General features: G+C 47.1%; 1 protein-coding gene across 1 annotated transcript in view; it reads right to left on the minus strand.

Moving 5' to 3' along the window:
• Positions 1 to 21,313, minus strand: part of VPS13C (vacuolar protein sorting 13 homolog C) — a 2,437,235-nt gene that overhangs the window by 2,342,571 nt on the left and 73,351 nt on the right. The gene's annotated exons all lie outside the window — the stretch shown is intronic.

Consider the following 21,313-nt stretch of genomic DNA (forward strand, 5'->3'; position numbering starts at 1 on the left):
TTAATGCAATTAAACATTAGATTGTTGATTCTTTAAAACTGTAATTGCCTTTTGGAGTGGATGTAGCAGCTTGGGGCGGATGGGGTGGAGTAGCATGTTGAGAAATCAAGTACTTTTACAATATTATGAAATTTCTAAAGTTCAGACCATAAAGAATAGGTACTTCGGCAAGCAATTGAATTTGGGGAGGTTATGGGTTGGTTCTTAGGGGTTGGGGGTGCATGAGGGATTTAGTGATTAACGCTGTATAGTGAGGTATACTTGACTGTATATGGGGATTTGCCTAGTGTTAAAGTGTTGGTAATGTACTTTACTGTAGTGGCCTTTTTCAAACTATATGTTGCACGAGTGGTCTGTGCTGTGCCCCTTGCCCAAATACTGTTGTACCATTCAAATGTTTAAAAAGCAAAATGGATTTCCAGTCACTCCAAATAGGTCTTTCGTAAACCAGACTTTATTTGAAATCCTTCTTAAGGTAAAAGCATCATATACATTGAATCATCCAATGCATTTAATTCCTTTCCTCAAAAGGAACAAAATGCATTGCCGGATTATGAAGTATCTAGTTGGAGTGTGTCGAACACTATGATAGTTCCTGTTCAGACATTGTAATTTCAATATTTTTTGTCCCTTCAGACTCTATTTCTATTACCTGTTTTTTCAGACTTTTCTCTGTCTTTCATAGAAACTGAGAAGTTATAAACATGTATAAATGCTATAAATATCTGCACCTGCTTTTAAAATTGTGATAATCGAGTCTCCATGATTGTTTAGCCTTATTGCTGGTTTATTGTCTGTCAGTCCCCTTCATGGTTTTCAAAATATAAAATAAGATTTCTAATTGGATAATATAAAAAAACAGTTACTGGAACACATTTTAGAGAGGGTCTTGGCCACTGGGCTATCGAGACAGATGTCACACAAGTTTGCAGAATCAATTTCTGACAGAGGCAATAGCGGGAAAAACTGGCTCCAAGTTGTTTGCTGTTTTTGCTCTAGCCTCAAACACACAGTGATAGCAAATAGCTATCTTGTTATTTCATAATCAAAACACAAGTATAGTGTCCAGGCTTGCCATTTACTGCTTCAGCTAAAATGCAGCATAGCACTTAGAAATAGTTTGAATGGGTAAGGACAAAATCTATTGGATAATAACAATGTTAGAGTTCTTCGTGTTGTTTTCATTTTCCATTACATGTTTTGCTGCATTAAATTTGATATTCTGTGTAATTACTATTCATATTTTAGCCATCCCTGAGTGTTTATTAACAAAAGAGGGTTTGGAGTTCCACTATGTACCTGCACTCGTCTTGTGGGAACTAATAACTGCACAATATTACTCAGTGAGTTGTGTATGGTTGTAGTCCAACTAGATTATTTGTATTGTACATCAACTAAATCCTTGCGCTGGGTGGTTAGAAATCAGACCGCTGCGATCCTGTGTGTGGTACTTCCAGAGAAATATCAAGTGGACATTAGAGTGACTGGGGATCCATTTCAACATTTTGTTTTGCAAATATCTAACTGACAACAGTAATTGAGTGCCTCTCCTATTTGGAAACTGATTTTACATGCAGCAGGAACAAGGACGGACTAGCATTAGCGGCTCCTGGAGGGAGTGCTGCAGGGGTTGGTGGGGCAGGATGGGGGGTAGTAAACTCCGGTTTAAGGCAGAACAGAGCTCTGTAACTAAATAAATAAATAAAATGAATTATAATGCGAAAGCTGCAACGCCAAACCGGCGATGCAACGCGCAATGTAATTTGTTTAATTTATTTAGTTAGTGAACTCCGTTCGGCCTTAATCCGGAGTTTACTAGCCCCTCCCCCCCCACCGTGCCCCTCCCCCGTCCCACCTCCCCGCAGCACTCCCTCCAGGAGCTGCTCCTGCGGACTAGCAATTCTGACACTCTACTATTTCCAGAGTAGGATGTAGGCTAGCGAGCTGCTTTCACTGTTGGATGGGCTGTTCTGACCCATCCATGTCCTCATAGCCCCATTCTGGTTATGGCCAACTGCTCTTAATTATATCCTAAAGATATTCAGTGTCAGAGGGGGACAGAGTAAAAACAGTAGCTGTAGGGAATACACACCTGCTAGGTAATGGGGGTAGGGGGAGTAATGCAGCCTTGATGTGAACTATGACTGAGATCCGACACATCATGATGAGAAAAGAAAAACTATTTGCTGGCACACCTCTCCCAGAGTTCATTCTAGGCCTACAGATTAGCATGATGTAGGTGCAGCGCCTGAAACACCACTGTGATTCGTCCTGCTTGAACAGGTGTGGTGAAGCACATGCTGCAGGTGGCCCATGAGGGCCACATTGCGTTTGCTTGAGTTTCTTTCCCCATGAAACTTCCTTCAAATTCCTTTCCCTCACATGGACATTACAACATTTTATATAATGTCAGTAATATTATTTTACTGCTGCTTTTTAGTATAGGCCAAAGCGCTCAATTTTTCTCTATGCATGCATCCAGCCATTGGTTTATGCTCCAACCCCGGAGTCGATAAGATGACCTCGCCGGAGCAGTGGTCTAGTGGTAGCCTAGCAATGAACAGAATGTCCGCCTGATTCCAGTGCCTATCATTAGTACCTAATATAGCACTATCTTCACAAATAAAAGTGGTTTCTTCCCGCGGTTTTGTAGCCTCAAATTGCACGCGGTCTTAAAAATAGTCCTCTATGTTCCTAAAGATCCGACCTGAAAAACTCAACTTTACTTAAAACTTCTGACTGTTGCCTCTCCATTTTCCTTTCGAATACGCTCTCCTTATTTTTCATGTCTTGCATGCTTCTTCACTGTGTGAAGATTACACTAAGTCATGTGCATCTTTGCCTAATTCTCCATCAATGCAATTCACCACTAGTAAACCAGAGTGAAAGCATTTAATGGTTTGCTTGAGAGCATAAGACGAATCCCAAAAACACAGGATAACCATTGGATAAAGTACTAGCCCTAGGTTACCGAATAGCGTGCTGCCTAAAAGAGTACTTCAAAGCCTCGTCAGGGGTATTATATGCTATATAAATGAAATTGCTGTGTAACGTAATGAGGTGGGTGCACATAAGGAAGCCACTCTTCCCTCTGAGGATATTTTCTGGTTATCTATAGTAAACTGACCACAAAGACCATTTTCAGAGATAAACAAAGTGTGTGAGATGTATTTCTTCTTGTATTCATGTCACTTGTGATGCGCAACAATGGAAAACAAGTCGAATTTCAAGGCCCACATACATCGAATTAAACATTACAATTTCCAACTTCAATCCAAAACAACAAGATAATAAATACAGGAGGAAAACAGGAAACTCGAGGGGGTAGCTAGGATTTCAACTTGGCACTATCGAAACAAAGAATTGTGCCGATGATGGATAAGCAACACATTCCAGAACGTAACTCAAACCACATTAGGCAACCCGACACCAAGCTCAGTGCGCCTCCACCCAGAGCTAATCCGTTTATGGTCACGGACTGGAAAATACATTCTTTTTAACGTGCCCCTGGAACTGAAAACGGTCCTTCAAATAATTTGGGCCGATCGTCAAATACTTTCCAAATTAAACGATTAAATCTAACTTAATCACGGCGGCTACCTGGAAAACAGGCGTTGAAATGACTACTAAATTGCACCAGCAGTTGAAGCGCACCACGCACCATTGGCTAACAAAGCTAACAGATCACCTACTGGAACCAGGGAAACCCCCCCCCCCCCCCACCCACCCAGTTTTAAACATAAATGATTTACATTCACACGGAGGATTACAGCATGGTCTCCGTGAATTTGAAACTGCAGCCCGTGCCCTGCGATCAGTCGGAATCAAATAAATATTAAATATCGCTTCAAACAATGGAGCTGTGAAACCGAAAACTTAAACAACTGATCCACCTCTTTAAAAAATTACATACACATGTATAATATAAGCTTTATTCCTCAAGAAATAATAACATTTAATATTCAGTTTGAACACTAGTAAAATGTACAGCGTCAAACGGAATGCAATAAAATATAAGTCAACAGCAAAGTCAACATTTAAAAAAAGGCAGTTCGGTGGAACTTTACCGGGATCCAGTGCTCAATTTAGGCCGACCCATGAGTCAAAGTAGCAAGTTTGAATAAGGAACAGGTCAAAAATTCAACTAATGACACAGCTTTCAAGGAGGTGCAGAAAGTTGTGTAACATGAAGCTAACAGGTGAATGAACACACATTGGCTTGAATATACCGAGGATTCTTCATGGAGTCAGGAAACCAACACAAAGTTTGATAGATATGGCATCCGAGGTGTGGTTTTCCCCGACTTTTTGCCTTCCGACTTGTTTTGATCACTTTATTTTTGCTAGTTTTAGGACTCTGGACACTTTATGAATGCTGACTAGTGTTAAAGTGCATGTTCTTTTTCCCTAAAACATGGTAAAATTGGATTATCCACAAATGGCATATTTAATTTACTTATTATAAGTCCCTGGTAGAGTGCTCTACATACGCACAGGGCCTGTAAATTTAATTCTACAAGTGGGCCTACAGCACGCATTGTGCCACCCACTTCAGTAGTTATTCAAATACGCTCAGGCCTGCCACTTCAGAGCCTGCCATATCAACCTGGCAAGATAACTCCTGCCAGGCTCAAAGCTTCCTTTTCAATGTGTATATATATCACTCCTAAGGTAGGCCCTAGACAGTCCATAAAGCATGGTACAATGCATTTTAAAAGTAGGACATGTACTTTTAGGTTTCACATGTCCTGGTAGTGAAAAACGATTACATTTGCTTTTCACTACTGCAAGTTAACATTGGGATTATCTTATTACATTTTAGAAGTGTAATTTACAATTGGGAAAAGATAGACATTTCAAGTTTAGTTCCGCTGGACTCACAAGTTAAAACCACAATGTATGGTAAAGTTGGATTTTAAGTTGAAAGTCTGAAAATGCCACTTTCAGAAAGTTGGCATTTTCTTACTTTAACCATGTTGTGCCTTCTACCTTTCTCTGAATTCACGTCTGGGGTTGGTGATTGCTGGACTTTGTGAATTTCTTCCAGACAGCCACACACAAAGGTATCTTAGGTGTGACTGATGGTCATTAACATTCTGATGGGTCATTCCGGGCAGGATGGGAGGGAGGAGAGGACACATATACCTGAATGGGCTGGGCCTGTCCTGACACAAAGAGCTGCATATTCCCCTGTACCAAGTCTGGATCCAGGGCAGGAACTTTGTGCACTTCAAAGGCCATGATTTGAAGTCTCCACCACTTCAAAGGCACAACTGGGTAGAAGTACTGGACCCCTGACACTACCAACTCAATACACCTGTGGACCCGAGGACCCTCTGCCAGGAAGGAGGACTGCTATGGTGCTGAAAGGACAGTCACGCTGCACTTTGTTGGGCTCCCTTTTTGCTGTGCCTGTACTGCTGTCTTCTGCCCTCCTTGCCTGGACTGGACCTGCATCTCTACATCCCCAGAACCTAAGTGACTCCAAGGGCTTGCCTCCTGTTCTGAAGTCTCAGGGGCATCAAAGACTTTCAACAACCCTGCCACAGCCTCTGGACTCTGCAAACTGCGAGTCCTGCCCTGCCAAGTGGTGCCAATCTAGTCCTGGGCCCTTGGAAGAGAGTGTTCTGCAAAATCCATGCATAACAGTTGTTGTGCAGGTCGCAGGTCGAAACCAACGCATCTCCTCACGACATTGCCGCTCAGGATTAAGGCCTTGAATCAGAGTTCCTCGATTACAACGCATCACCTTCATCATAAAGAGTTTCCGATGTTGCATCTCAGACTGTGTGGATTGGAACCAACGCACTGTCTGCATCTGAAGGGATCAATGGCGACATATCTCCTCCTTTGCTCCTCGCATCGGGTCTTCAACGTTGATGCTGCCTTCATCCAAAGGTACTTTTTCAGCGGGGCAAGATTGGTTCCTCTACCCATCTCTATGTCCATCGTGGTTGGCCTGAACCTTTGGCTTTACCCCGGTGCAGCACGACCAGATGTCCCCGGCTGTCGCTGTATGCATTTAGCACTATATTTGCAGATATTCTTAAATAATTCATTAAATCAGTTTCTCCTTTTTTAATGTTTTTTTTGTCCCTATTTTGTTCAATAAATTAAGGTCTAGGGTTCTATCCAGGTGTGGTATATTACGAATATTACAGATACAGTGAAAGTAGCCAAGAATTTGTGGGTCAAATTTGACACTGAAGTATCTTTTCAACCTCAAGTGGTGGAAGTAGCCGGGATGCATTTCAACTTGATTACATCCCTTATGAAATATCTTCACTTTCTTCCTCTGAATGCCAGAAAGACTGTAGCATTTGCACTTATTACATTGACATTAGATTATTGTAACAGCTTGTATGTGGGATGTGAAAAACAGCTAATACATAAACTTCAGATGGTCCAACACACAGTAGCCATAATGGTGCATAACAGCTCCCTAAATGGAGCTCAGCATCAGTAGCATAAAAAAGGCTTCACTGGATACCTATATATAAAATAATTGTATTTAAGACACTGCTGCTAGTCTTTAGGGCCTTTAAGGCCATGGGTCCGAAATATCTCACTGACAGATTCAGACACGACACGACACGACCCTGAGAACATGTGAATCCTCAAGCATAAATCTGCTGGAACCCCCTCTATCAGATTATAAACTAGAGGTTGGAAATCCCTTATGGTAAAAGGCACCAAGGCATGGAATCTATTGCCAATGCAGCTCTGATTTATAACTTCGGAAGATGCTTTAAAAAAGGCACTGCAGATGTGGCTGTTCCAAACCTCTGTTGCACTTTGTCACGCCCTCATTTAAACCGCCCCTTTTATGCTATGGTAAAAAACTCACACTGCTGTTTAGTGTTAGAGCTAGGAAGCTCATTTGTTTTGAGTGACATTGCACTTAATAAATACACATTCATTCATATCTTTAAGTGTTGCACAAATACTTTACACATTGCCTCCTAAGTTAAGACTGTCTGCTCTGTGCCAAGCCACCAGAGGTGAGCACAGGTTAATTTATGGAGTGTAACTGACTTACCCTGACTAGGATTGTGGTCCCTATTTGGACAGGGCACATACCTCTGCCAACTAGAGACCCAATTTCCAACAAAGTTTCTGTAGTGGGAAATCTACTTTCGAAGACTGGGGTTCAATGCAAGGTTGTTGGATTCCCTAAAGGGATTGTCTGAGTTGGTTTTCTTTTTCTCTGCTTTCATGTTCCCCTGGGTGATGAGCTCAGTTGCATCCTACGTGGGTTCTGAGGGAACAAACTACAGTTCCAGGCGCTCATACTCAACAGCTTTTCCCTAAATGCTTTTTTCCCCCCCAAGGAGAAGAATGCATTTTCCAAGTCTAAGTAATCCCAGTCTTTCTCTGATGGTTACCATAAATCAACCTCGACTCTCTGTTGGATGTCCACAAAAAGGGAAAGAGAACTTTGATTTTAAGAATGTAGTCTGCTATTTTGAAGCAGGAGTGATAATCTAGCCAAGATGGCATTTGTTAAATCTACAGGAATGGACCTAAATAATGCACAGCATTAGTGAAGCCACTAGAAGCGGATTACTTCAATTTCTGTAGTCCACCAGGGCAGACACCAGAAATTCTTCACAGTGTGCTGCAGACTCCTTTTTATCCTAGACCTTCCAGCTTTAAATTTTCCCAGTCTCAGAATCTCAAGCCTACAGACAGTAGCAACTCGAAGTCACAAGTATGTGAATCAACAGAAAAGACGGAATTATTCTACACATAAGTGAGCATAAAAACCATTCAAGGCTATTTGAAAGCCCTCTTTCCAGATCAAGCAAAAATAGTAAGCATTCTTCATCTTTTCATATCCCCTAAAAACGAAGCATGGCCTTCTAGGCACAATCCTTTTTTTTTTTTTTAAAATATCTTTATTAGGTTTTTTCCCAAATTTACAAACCCCTCTCTTCCCCCCCCCCCCCCAGTCAGACAAGTTCAACAATAATATTTCAAATATAAACACAGAGAAATTATGAATTTTAGGTAAGTTCATAAATCATACATTAATAGCTAAATAGGTAAATAGGTTAATCAACCAGCCAAAACATTTCAGTCTGTTTGGGTAGATACAAACAGCATCTAAATAATTATTATTTACAACAAAAAAAAAATTACAGCCATAACAAATTCAATTTTGGCAGTTCTTAGATCACGCTGGTTATGGCCTTATGTTACAGAGAATTGCCTTGGGATTGAGACCACTCAATTAAGGGATTCCAGATTTTTAATCCCCGGACCCTCCGTCTTCTGCCTTTTCTTTTATATATAGCCATTTCTAAGTTAAATATAGCTAACAATCTAGAAAACCACTGTTGAAAAGATGGTGGGTTAGGGTCTAGCCAGGCGGTGGCGATACAGATTCTTAAGACCGCCATTGCGATAAATATTAATTCGTGTCCAGGAGATAGTTCTGCAAGACTAGTCGCCCCAAGCAAAATCATTTCATTAGAAAGGGTTATTTCTGTTTTTAGAACATCAGTTAGAAACCGTTCAATGTTCAATTTTAAAGAGGATAAGTTTGCACAGGAGGAAAATATATGTATGCTGTCTGCATTAGATAAAGTACATCTAAAACAACATGTACCCCTCCCACTTCCCCATTTGGCGATTCTATCAGGGGTATAATACATAAAAAAGCAGGTTTTATAAAACTGAGTTTGCAGTTTAGTTGACATGAGGATAGTTTGAGATAAATCATATGCATAATTAAATTCTTCTATGCTGATTGCTAATTTCCCCTGCCACTTCTGTGCTGTTTTCTCAAGATTGTTTGGAAGGAGGAATAGCAGGTGAGAATATATCTCACAATCCTAGTGAAGATCATAACTATGCCAACTAATCCAAGAGGTCAAAATGGATTGCCTTAACAGAATGCTACACTACACTTGGCAGACGCCCAGTCTTTGGACTTGGGATAGCCCTTAAACTCTTGCATGTAACACAGGCTGCTTAAACAACAATCACAAAACTCGTTTTCTTTTTGCATATCAAAAAATTGGTTGTATCATGCATTCATACAAGTGACTGGAGAGGGAGTTCAAAGACCTCACAAATATCTTACTAGTATTGCCACAAATATATATATCTTAAATCAAAGCGTGTGTAAATAAATGCTTCCACAAAACAAGCAGTGGTAAACCCCAACCCCATAGGCCTCCTCTAATCGAGAAGTATTAGATCTGTCAATCTCTTATCTGTTTTGTACTGCAGCCTGGCTAAAAGTTAGAAAAAATGCTCTAGGATGCAGCAGACATAGCGCTTTTCTTCGTATGAAGGGCAAAACAGACAATGGGAGGAAGGAGGAAATAAACAAGAATCTCGGACCATAGGTATATGGGAGGAAACAAGCAACACGGACAACTGGAGGGTGGGCGGGAACAAGAAACACAGAGGGCGGGAGGGAACAAGCACCACAGAGAGTGGGAGGGAACAAGCAACACTGACAACGGGAGGGAACAAGCAACACAGACAAAGGGAGGGAACAAGCAACACAGACAAAGGGAGGGAACAAGCAACACAGACAACGGGAGGGAACAAGCAACACAGACAACGGGAGGGAACAAGCAACACAGACAACGGGAGGGAACAAGCAACACAGACAACGGGGGGCAGAAGGGAAAGAAGGCAGCAAGCAACACGGACACAGGGAGGGCGGGTGGGAAAAAGCAACCCGGACAAAGGGAGGGCGGGTGGGAACAAGCAACCCGGACAAAGGGAGGGCGGGTGGGAACAAGCAACCCGGACAAAGGGAGGGCGGGTGGGAACAAGCAACCCGGACAAAGGGAGGGCGGGTGGGAACAAGCAACCCGGACAAAGGGAGGGCGGGTGGGAACAAGCAACCCGGACAAAGGGAGGGCGGGTGGGAACAAGCAACCCGGACAAAGGAAGGGCGGGTGGGAACAAGCAACCCGGACAAAGGGAGGGCGGGTGGGAACAAGCAACCCGGGCAAAGGGAGGGCGGGTGGGAACAAGCAACCCGGGCAAAGGGAGGGCGGGTGGGAACAAGCAACCCGGGCAAAGGGAGGGCGGGTGGGAACAAGCAACCCGGGCAAAGGGAGGGCGGGTGGGAACAAGCAACCCGGGCAAAGGGAGGGCGGGTGGGAACAAGCAACCCGGGCAAAGGGAGGGCGGGTGGGAACAAGCAACCCAGACAAAGGGAGGGCGGGTGGGAACAAGCAACCCAGACAAAGGGAGGGCGGGTGGGAACAAGCAACCCAGACAAAGGGAGGGCGGGTGGGAACAAGCAACCCAGACAAAGGGAGGGCAGGTGGGAACAAGCAACCCAGACAAAGGGAGGGCGGGTGGGAACAAGCAACCCAGACAAAGGGAGGGCGGGTGGGAACAAGCAACCCAGACAAAGGGAGGGCGGGTGGGAACAAGCAACCCAGACAAAGGGAGGGCGGGTGGGAACAAGCAACCCAGACAAAGGGAGGGCGGGTGGGAACAAGCAACCCAGACAAAGGGAGGGCGGGTGGGAACAAGCAACCCAGACAAAGGGAGGGCGGGTGGGAACAAGCAACCCAGACAAAAGGGAGGGCGGGTGGGAACAAGCAACCCAGACAAAAGGGAGGGCGGGTGGGAACAAGCAACCCAGACAAAAGGGAGGGCGGGTGGGAACAAGCAACCCGGACAAAAGGGAGGGCGGGTGGGAACAAGCAACCCGGACAAAAGGGAGGGCCGGAGGGAACGACAAAGGGAGGGCCGGAGGGACGACAAAGGGAGGGCCGGAGGGAACGACAAAGGGAGGGCCGGAGGGAACGACAAAGGGAGGGCCGGAGGGAACGACAAAGGGAGGGCCGGAGGGAACGACAAAGGGAGGGCCGGAGGGAACGACAAAGGGAGGGCCGGAGGGAACGACAAAGGGAGGGCCGGAGGGAACGACAAAGGGAGGGCCGGAGGGAACGACAAAGGGAGGGCCGGAGGGAACGACAAAGGGAGGGCCGGAGGGAACGACAAAGGGAGGGCCGGAGGGAACGACAAAGGGAGGGCCGGAGGGAACGACAAAGGGAGGGCCGGAGGGAACGACAAAGGGAGGGCCGGAGGGAACGACAAAGGGAGGGCCGGAGGGAACGACAAAGGGAGGGCCGGAGGGAACGACAAAGGGAGGGCCGGAGGGAACGACAAAGGGAGGGCCGGAGGGAACGACAAAGGGAGGGCCGGAGGGAACGACAAAGGGTGGGCCGGAGGGAACGACAAAGGGAGGGCCGGAGGGAACGACAAAGGGAGGGCCGGAGGGAACGACAAAGGGAGGGCCGGAGGGAACGACAAAGGGAGGGCCGGAGGGAACGACAAAGGGAGGGCCGGAGGGAACGACAAAGGGAGGGCCAGAGGGAAAAACAAAGGGAGGGCCAGAGGGAAAAACAAAGGGAGGGCCGGAGGGAACGACAAAGGGAGGGAGAGAGGGGAAAAGCAACACAGACAAGGAGAGGACGGGAGAGGACAAGCAACATTTACAAGGAGATGGTTAGGAGGAAACAAGCAAAACGGACAACAGGAGTTTGGGAGGGAACAAGCAAAATGGACAATGGGAGGGCAGAAGGGAGCAATCAAAATGGACAACAGGAGGGAACAAGCAACACATAACAGGAGGGCGGAAGGAAGCAAACAACATGGAAAACAGTAGGCTGGGAGGGAGGAAGCAACACAGGCAATGGGAGCGTGAGAGGGAATAAGCAACATGGACAAAGTTAGAGCAGAAGAGCATACACAAGACTGACAATGGGAGAGAACAATCAACACTGACAATGGGAGGGTAGATGGGAACAAGGCAACAAGGACAACATGAGAGTGGGAGGGAACAAGCAACAAACAAAATGAGGGCGGGGGAGATAACAAGCAACACGGATGTGAGGGCAGGAGGTAATAAGCAACATGGACAGCGTGAGGAAATAAGTAAGACGGACAATGGGGGGCGGCAGGGAACAAGCAACACAGACAATGAGAGAGAACAAGCAACACTGATAATGGGGGGGCAGGAGGGAACAAGCAACATGGACAAAGGGATGGTAAAAGCAACATGGACAATGGGAGGGACCAACCAACATAGACAGGAAGGCAGGGAGGAACAAGCCACACAGAAAACTAACAAGCAACATGAACAATGGGAGGGTGGGAATGGAACAAGCAAGGTGAACAATGGGAGGGTGAATGGCGACAAGCAGCACAAACAATTAACAAACAACACAGACAACTAACAAGCAACATGGGCAACTAACAAACAACGGGAGGGTGGGAAGGAATAAGTAACATGGACAATGGGAAGGAATAAGCGACACGGACAATGGGAGGGAATAAGCAACATGGACGATAGAAGGGAGGGAACAAGCAACATGGACAATGAGGGGTGGGAGGGAACAAGCAACACGGAAAACGGGAGGGTGGGAGGGAAAAAGCAACACGGAAAACGGGAGGGTGGGAGGGAAAAAGCAACACTAATAATATTTTTTCTTTCTTCTTCCCCAATTCATGTTATCTCAATCACAGCTCAATCAGAGGAAGGATTTTAATCAAAATGAAGCTATCAGAGCTTGATCCATACTCCAGACCAAAGAAGTGAAAGTGAAACCGGCATGCGCTAGATAATTAGGAGGCAGCAAAGAAGAGTGACAATGATGTCAATGAAAGGCAAGAAATGGGTGGGCTCCATGCCTCTTTTAGTAAACAAAATGCCTCACAGTGCACGCGTGCTTTCTTAGGAGAGACTTGAAAAGGTAAAAAGTGCAATGTTTTTGTTGCACATAGATTGTCAAGGACATGCACAAATGCAAACTCAATGGCATAACTAAGCTATGGATCCCCAGCAAATTTAAGCTTGAATCCCTTGCTTTAGGGGGAATCTTTTTTTGTCCATGAATTTGAAATATGTAATCCTCTGCCAAGATTCAATTGGCCAATCCCCATAGCATCAGAAGGGTATCAGATCCATCAAGAGGTTGCTTTAACGGGGCTTTAAAGAGAGACTTTCATAGATTCAAGAGTGCCCCCTTTCGGAAAAAGGAGCATGTAGCATTTTTCTTGGCGGTGCTACTGTAGTTCAACCTCATCTAAATAAAGATCATATGAAGTAAGAGGAAAGCAGAGGCATATGTAATTGGTGTTACTATTAAAAGAAAGGTGTTTAGTCACTTTGATGTGGCTGTATGATATTCAAGAGTAACAGACCTCGTTTGGTACTAGCAGTCTTGCAAATAGCCTGAATGTTTACACTGACAGTAAATCATTTCATGTTCAGTGAGACTGACATTGTTCAAACTGCTCAACCTCATGGAGAATTGTTTTAAGTTGCTTTTGCTGAGTTACATACACCCACAGGAAGATATTGTAAATATCTATTTATTCTATTTTTTCGCATTTCGTTATATTGTACCAGCTTTACCAACAAAAAGAACATCTGGAAATGCTATTATCCATGTACCTTCTCATCAATTTCCCCCACCCCACCCCACCCCACCAGCCATTACGTACTTCATCCGGGCCTAAGAGAAATGACCCAACCACTCAATACTTTCCATTTTTGTGTGAATAGTTTGTATAATTCTTTAAAATTCTGGGATGCACTAGGATTCATGTAAAATGCAGACACGTGGCCTGATGCTCTTTAAAGAAGTTTAACAATAATGAGTGTACGAGTGTGTGTCAAGTGATTTTCGTACCAGTTTAGGATTATTAAAAAAAAAACCGGCATAATGCACATAAGATCCACAAATGTAGAAATAGAATGGCAAAATGACACCCAAAGCTAATTGGTTATAATAGATCATGCTACTCATAATAGTGGGAAAAACACTGTCGATTAATACCTTGTACTGGCATCACTACACATCGGAGAACAAAGTAATTGTGCACGAATTTCGAGCAGGTTTTTGTAATCAGTTTTTTTTTCTTATTTCCGGTTGCAGTCTGGACCTACAATAATTTAACTGCAGACCGAATTCAGAAACTCGTTTATAAGAAAATTGTATCGACCAACTATTATCATGTGCCAGTACTTGACAGCAGCACGGAAAACCCTATGCCATCTAGTTACCACGAGGTGAAACCCGCATGGTCTGACTACTTAAAAAAAACACCAGATGCATGACTAAAGAATTCCGAAGAGAAATGCTTACATCACTGCTTAGAGTATTGTAGTAGAGATCACTAATTTTCTAAACATCACTTATAATAACTTGGTGACAATATTCAACCTTTAACCTGTAGATTTTAATATATGGGTTGGCCCCAGTTGGGTGTTTGCACATTAAAGGTGTAGTGTCCTGTAACGCTCTAGTTTATCTCACGTACATGCACCCATGCACCGGCAGGCCAGGCATGGCCTGCGGCGTACAATAAATGGAGGGCACGCGCTCGAGCACGTCACTTCCGACAGTGACCCTGTGTCCGTGCATCATTGCTGCTGCGGCGCTGCCAACCCCCGCGCAAGGGCGCCAAGTCATTGGGGTCACTGGTGGTCCCAAAAGGTCAGGTCAGAACACTGGCGACGAGCGGAGGGGGCCCAACCCTCGCTCGCACACCCGCGACACCTCGGAGCGGGCTCGCTCCATCCCGCGGTGCCCACCGCGCTCCTGCGGCCCTCTGCAGCGGGCCTCGCTGGGAACTTGTGTGCCTATCTGGGCCTCCACTTCAGGCCAGTCCACCCCGCTGAACATTGTGCGAGGGCCACCTGGGGCGGAGGACCCCCCCCTGCATCGAGGGGAGTCGAGCGCAGCTGCTGGGCGCTGAGCCGGCCCGTCTTTTGCGACCGCATGCCGTTTCTCACACATTGCGCGTGAGACGCGGATCGGCCCGGTGCCCTGTTCTTCCCCACGCATTGCGCGTGTGAAGCCTGGAACAGCCTGCAATCGAGGTCAGTGGTGCCAAGGGGACTGAGGACTTCAGCGGAGGGGGTGCCTGCCACACCCCTGAGTGACCCCCAATGTAGCCAGCAGCAGTGCAGCTGTGGGACCTGCGCGCCACACTCTGTGTGCTCTTCGAGCTCCTCGTCACCGGGGGAGAGACACGCCTTGCTGTGGGTTCATCACGAGGCGCCCAGAGGCCTACTACCACGACGACAACGCGGAGGTGAGCTACGCGACGTCGCAGGGTGTGCGCAAGGGAGGAGAATAGCAGGCGAGACTCACTAGCAACCCCGTGGTGTCACCGACATGGCGGATGAAGACGCACCGGGGCCGGTCATCAATATCCCATTCCAGCATGCTGCGACAGGAGTGCTACCACCATTTAGCGAAACGGCGGACCCGTCTACGGCATCCCCGAGATGGAAGATATGGCTGGAACGGTTGGAAAATTATTTCATCGTCACAAGGGAAACAGATAAAGCGGTGAAGCAGTCACTTTTACTACACTACGCAGGCGATTAAATATTCAGACTGTTCAAACACCTGCCCAATACTGGAGATGATTATGACACAGCGGTCGCCACGCTGAATGGCCATTTCGACCCTCAACTGAACGTAGACTTCGAGGTCTTCAAACTGGGCCAAGCGCGTCAAAGGGAAGGTGAGACGATGGATCAATTCCATACCCGTGTCAGAGAGCTGGCGAGCTCCACCGATGAAAACCAACCAAGGGCCATAAGACGGCAAATCATCCAGGGATGCCGGGACAAAACGCTGAGAGGGGCGATCCTACGCAAGCCAGGCATAACGCTAGAAGACATCTTGATCCTTGCCAGATCTCATGAACTCTCGAGCGTCAGGGCCTCCGCCATGGAACAGGCACTACACCACCCACAGGCCAAAGCAGAGGCCGTCAAGGTAGAACGGGCGGATGCGGTGCGACCCCAGCCACGGGGGCCACCGCAAAGGGAATATCGGAGAGATCCACCGCGGGCACGATGTGGATATTGCGGACATGAACCTCATGGGGCAAAAGACTGCCCGGCTCAAGGTAAAACCTGTGCGAACTGCGGGATACCAAATCATTTCGCCTCAGTGTGCCGCAAAAGGAACACGACTAAACCATTTCGGAGGCCACGGGCGCCCACAAAAGCCGTCCGTCAACTGTCGTTGGAAGAAGCAACACCAGCAAGAGCAGAGAAACACCTTCCCACGGTGTACGATGATTCAGAGTCGGAGGATGAGGAGGCGTACATCGTGTCATTCGCACGAGAACTAAAACAGCGACGACAGCCACAGCCCACGTGCATCGTGCAAATGGCGGGAAACGAAGTTAAGGCCATAATTGACACTGGCGCTACTGTAAATGTAATGGGCCTGCAACAATTCAACAGACTACGCCCACGGCCCGAAATGTTACCGTCCAAGACCAGGATCTTCGCTTATGGAGCGGACACTCCCCCTACCTTTAAAAGGAAAAATAACAATACCAATTCAGGCCGATGAGGCACAAGTAATGGCAACAATCCACATCATCAACCGTGAAGCCGATACCCTGATCAGCAGTCACACAGCAGAGGACTTGAAGCTCATCGCTTTCGCTAACCGGATAAGATCACACCAGGTGGATGAACTTTTGGCACGTTTACTGAACTGTTCCAGGGCCTAGGCTGCATCAAATGCGAACCTATCAAATTACACATAGATAAATCAGTCACTCCCACCGCCTTGCGGCACCGCCGAGTACCTTTCCACCTACTCCCACTGGTGGAAAAAGCTGGAGAAACTAGAGACTCTCGGGGTCATCGAGAAAGTCACGGGGCCCACACCATGGGTGTCACCCATGGTGATTGTAGAAAAACCCAAGCAACCCGGCGCCATCCGCCTGTGTATCGACATGCGACTACCAAACGCCGCCATCCGGAGAGAGACACCTGACGCCAACTATGGATGACATCGTCGCTGACGTAAATGGGTCGAAGTGGTTCTCGAAGATAGATCTAAACGCCGGATACCACCAACTGCCCCTAGCGGAGGAGAGTCGCTTTATAACCACCTTCAGCACTCTGCTGGGACTCCGGCGTTACAAGCGACTAAACTTCGGCATTTCGTCAGCGGCGGAGGTGTTCCAAAACACCATTCGTGAACTCCTCTCCGGATTACCAGGGGTCATCAACGTCAGCGATGACATCCTGATACACTCGGCCACCGCATCAGAACACCACAAGCACCTGAGAGACGTCCTGAAAAGACTCAGTGTCCATGGAGCAACACTCCACAAAGAGAAATGCCAGTTCTTTCAGCCCTCGATAGAATTCTTTGGCTACGTGTTCAATCAGGAGGGCATTCAGATTGACCCAAAGAAATCAAAGGCCATCAAAGACTCCTTTGCACCAAAGTCCCCGACGGAGGTGAGAAGCTTCCTTGGTATGGCCACATACTGTGGCCGGTTCATACCGGGCCTAGCCACCAGGAGTGAACCGCTACGAGCGCTAACGAAGACGGATGTCCCGTGGCATTGGGGCCCGAGGGAAGAAGAGGCCTTCCGGGGGATCAAAGAGGCGCTTTTGGAAAAAGCCACGCTATCCTACTTCGTCCCCAAGAAGCGTACAGAGGTAACCGTGGACGCCAGCCCGGTGGGACTCGGCGCGGTCCTGACCCAAGAACATGAGCCCGGCCAGTGGACGGCGTTAGCGTTTGCCAGCAAGGCCCTGACCCCGACGGAGACCAGGTATGCCCAAATCGAGAGGGAGGCTCTTGCCATCAAGTGGGCCTGCGGCCATTTCCACCTCTACTTACAAGGACACCCGTTTGTAATGGTCACCGACCACCAACCACTAGTGTCCCTTTTCAAAGGAACTGCTCCACACCCCCCACCTCGCATTGAACGGTGGGTGATACAACTACAGTCCTACGAGATGGAAGTCACCTATCGCCCGGGAGCCAAGAATCCCGCGGACTATCTATCACGCCACCCATCTCCACAGGAACATGAATCAATGGAGGATGACCGTGAGGAGTACGCTCAGTGGGTAGCCCTTGCATCATGCCCGAACAGCATGACCATAGACGAGATAAAAGAAGCCGCGGCCGACGATAATGTGTACCGGAGGACGACTCAGGCAGTACAGGATGGCTCGTGGACAGAATACCTGCGCCCGCCCACATCCTGGGGCGCGGAAGACAAAGAATCACTCACAAGGTTCTGGCGAATCCGGCATGAGTTGAGTGCCACGAAAGACGGAGTGCTATTGAGGGGCTCACGACTGGTTATACCCCACAGCCTGCGACACCGGGCAATACAATTGGCCCACGGCGGTCATCAAGGCTCGACGAAAATGAAGGCGCGCATGAGAGAAAAGGTCTGGTTTCCAGACTTGGAAATCAGGGTGGAAGAATACGTACGAGGGTGCATGGCCTGTCAGCTGACCAGTGACCTGGAGAGACCCGTGCCCATCATCACAGAAGAGGCCTGCACCTCCCCTTGGACCAAAATCAGTATAGACTTTGGAAGTTTTCCGGGAGAAGGACACACACTGGTCGCCATTGACTCCTACTCTAAGTATCCAGTAGTGGAGAGAGTTGTCTCCACGGCATTCGGTCACGTGGGACCGGCGCTAGAAAATATCTTCTCCATGTTCGGCTACCCATCGGAGATCCGAAGTGACAATGGGCTGCCGTTCCAAGGGGCAGAATTCGCCACGTTCCTCACAACCAGGGGAATTCAACACCGCCGCATCACCCCTCAGTGGCCACAAGCAAACGGAGACGTGGAGAGATTTATGCGGAATCTCAATAAAGTATTCCGAATCGCTCTGGTGGAACAAGCTGATCCCGAGCAAAGACTACACGAATTCTTGAGGGAATACAGAGGCACACCCCACTGCGAGACACAAAGGAGCCCATGGACCCTGATGTTCCAAGGACCGCGGAGAGACCTTCTCCCGACTGCGCCAGGATGGGCGCCACCCCCGGCCGACATGGAAGAGACCCAGTCAAGGAGACGACAAGAGAACCAACGTGCCAGTACGCACAGGAGGGCCCAGCCGAGGAGCCTCAGCCCGGGGACCCGAGTGATCGTCCGTAACAGACGTCCTGGTGGGAAGTTTCAAACCCGATACGAACCAGGCCCGTGGACCGTCACGTCTACCAAAGGTACCATGGTCACAGCCAAAAGAGGAGGAGAGGAAATATCACGGAACACTTCGTGGTTCAAAACGCTTCCGCAGGACTCCAGTCAGCAACCGGAAGCGGCAAGAGAGGAAACCCGACCCAATGGGGTAGCAACGACCAACGAAGAAAACGTCAATGTCCCGGAATGTCGAATGGAAGAAGGTGATTCCGCAGCAGCGCCCCAAACACCGGCGGCTGCAAACAGAGACACTTACCAGACTAATGAAGGTGGTAGGGGCAACGCCCGAAAATTCAATCTGAGGCCTAACCCCCCACCGAGCCAGATGCTGAAAGACTATGCCTGCCGATTGATGTCCTGAGCCCAACACCAAGGGACCCGCAAGTACCCAGGTGTCCTCATCTCACATGTTATAAGACTGAATCTGTTTTCTCGTTATCTGTTTGGAAAAAAAAAAACAATTGCCAGTTGGAGAGGGATGTAGTGTCCTGTAACGCTCTAGTTTATCTCACGTACACGCACCCATGCACCCGCAGGCCAGGCATGGCCTGCGGCGTACAATAAATGGAGGGCGCGCGCTCGAGCACGTCACTTCCGACAGTGACCCTGTGTCCGTGCATCATTGTCGCTGCGGCGCTGCCAACCCCCGCGCAAGGGCGCCAAGTCATTGGGGTCACTGGTGGCCCCAAAAGGTCAGGGCAGAACAAAAGGCACCACAGATTCTTTAGTTCATGTAACAGAGCAATACTAAGGTACTGGGGCCCTTCCAATTTCAGACAGTTACTGCCGTCCAGTTTACGAAGTACAAGAGCTGATCAGTGGTTCGTTGCGAACAGGATAAATGGCCGCATGACATTTTTCTGTTTATTTGGAACTTCGAACCGCGGAGCAGTGGCTGTTGTATACCAACACCAAGCTTTCAGACAGAGGAGGCAAAAGGCAGCGAGTTAAAAGCAAACAAGTTTGTGCAAGGTGAGGGCAGAGGTGCCGGAGACAAAGAGCCTTCTAAACAGGAATACAAATGGCGAGATTGGAAGTGATTTCATTGAATTGGAGTGCGCAGTAAATGTGAAAAAGAATTGTGTATGATTGGCATAAAGGCGATAGGAGAAGTCAAAAGAGGAGATTTAACCACTGAGGGAGATGGTGTAGACAGAATTTATGCAGCAGTTATAGATGCTTTGAAATATTTAGGTGATTGACCATAAAGTGCCTCTGCGGTCAATTGCTATATTTCACTTACAACCACTAAATCTATGCCGGACTGGTTGAAACATGCACTTTCAGATTCAACTTCGACATCTCTCTCACTACCTGGTGTTTTATCAGTTGTAAACATGAAATGGCAAATTATAATGACCAACTTGATATAACACGATACAGTATTCTATCCTGGATAGGATGGTTGATATTGACAGAATAAAATTCCAGACATACTATAAAAAAAACGTGTCAATTGCAGGAGGCGATCTTTGGTAATAAATAGAATTAAATCTCTCTAACCGTCAAAAAAAAAAAAAAGGAGGTTACACATATTTTGGAATACTCCTGTGGCTATGATATATGAGCAGGGCCAACCACTGTTCCCGGTCAAAAGCAACTACATTTTACCTTAACTGAAAACTAACATTCTCGGCTTCATTTGTTAATAAAGGTCCACCAAGTTAGAAATCACTCGGGTAGATCAATCTTAACTTGAACCATCAGGTATGTAACAGTGATTTAAGTCACACCACCAACTCCTGCCACTGCTCAACAAAATGCAGTAGTAGTTTGTAATCCACCATGTTAAAAGAGAGCAACAAAAGTCCAGTACAATAAGGACATCCAGCTGCCTGACCTCACAGGCACCGGACAGTTGATTTTTTCAGGTCGAGCCTAAGCAGCGCCCATGCGCTTTTTGCAAAACCTGCTGTATTTAACAAAACAACTTTATTTTTCACCTGCTACTTACCATTGGTTCACTCCTGAGTCGCTCTTCTTTGCTATCTCCTAATTCATTCATGCAGCCGATATGTCAACTCCAGTCAAGGTTAAGGAGCACTGGCCAAGCACAGTCTCCTTCTGTTTACTTTTCTGTTTGAGAACTTTTTCATAAACTGTTGCTTTACATCCGTCGCTGCTTCTGCCTCCCACCATCCTCTGACACAAACACATTTCCCTTAATCAGATGGCATCCCAGTTGCTGCTTCTGCCCACCCTCAATCAAATGGCGAATGAGCAAATACTCTAAATATATATAAATGTAATACTTTCTATGTATTTAGCTCAATACTTTAATCAAAAGTGGGACATTAATCACGAAACCGTTTTTCTT

The sequence above is a fragment of the Lissotriton vulgaris genome, chromosome 2_1 (genome assembly GCF_964263255.1).
Source record: "Lissotriton vulgaris chromosome 2_1, aLisVul1.2, whole genome shotgun sequence".
Lineage (NCBI taxonomy): Eukaryota > Metazoa > Chordata > Amphibia > Caudata > Salamandridae > Lissotriton > Lissotriton vulgaris.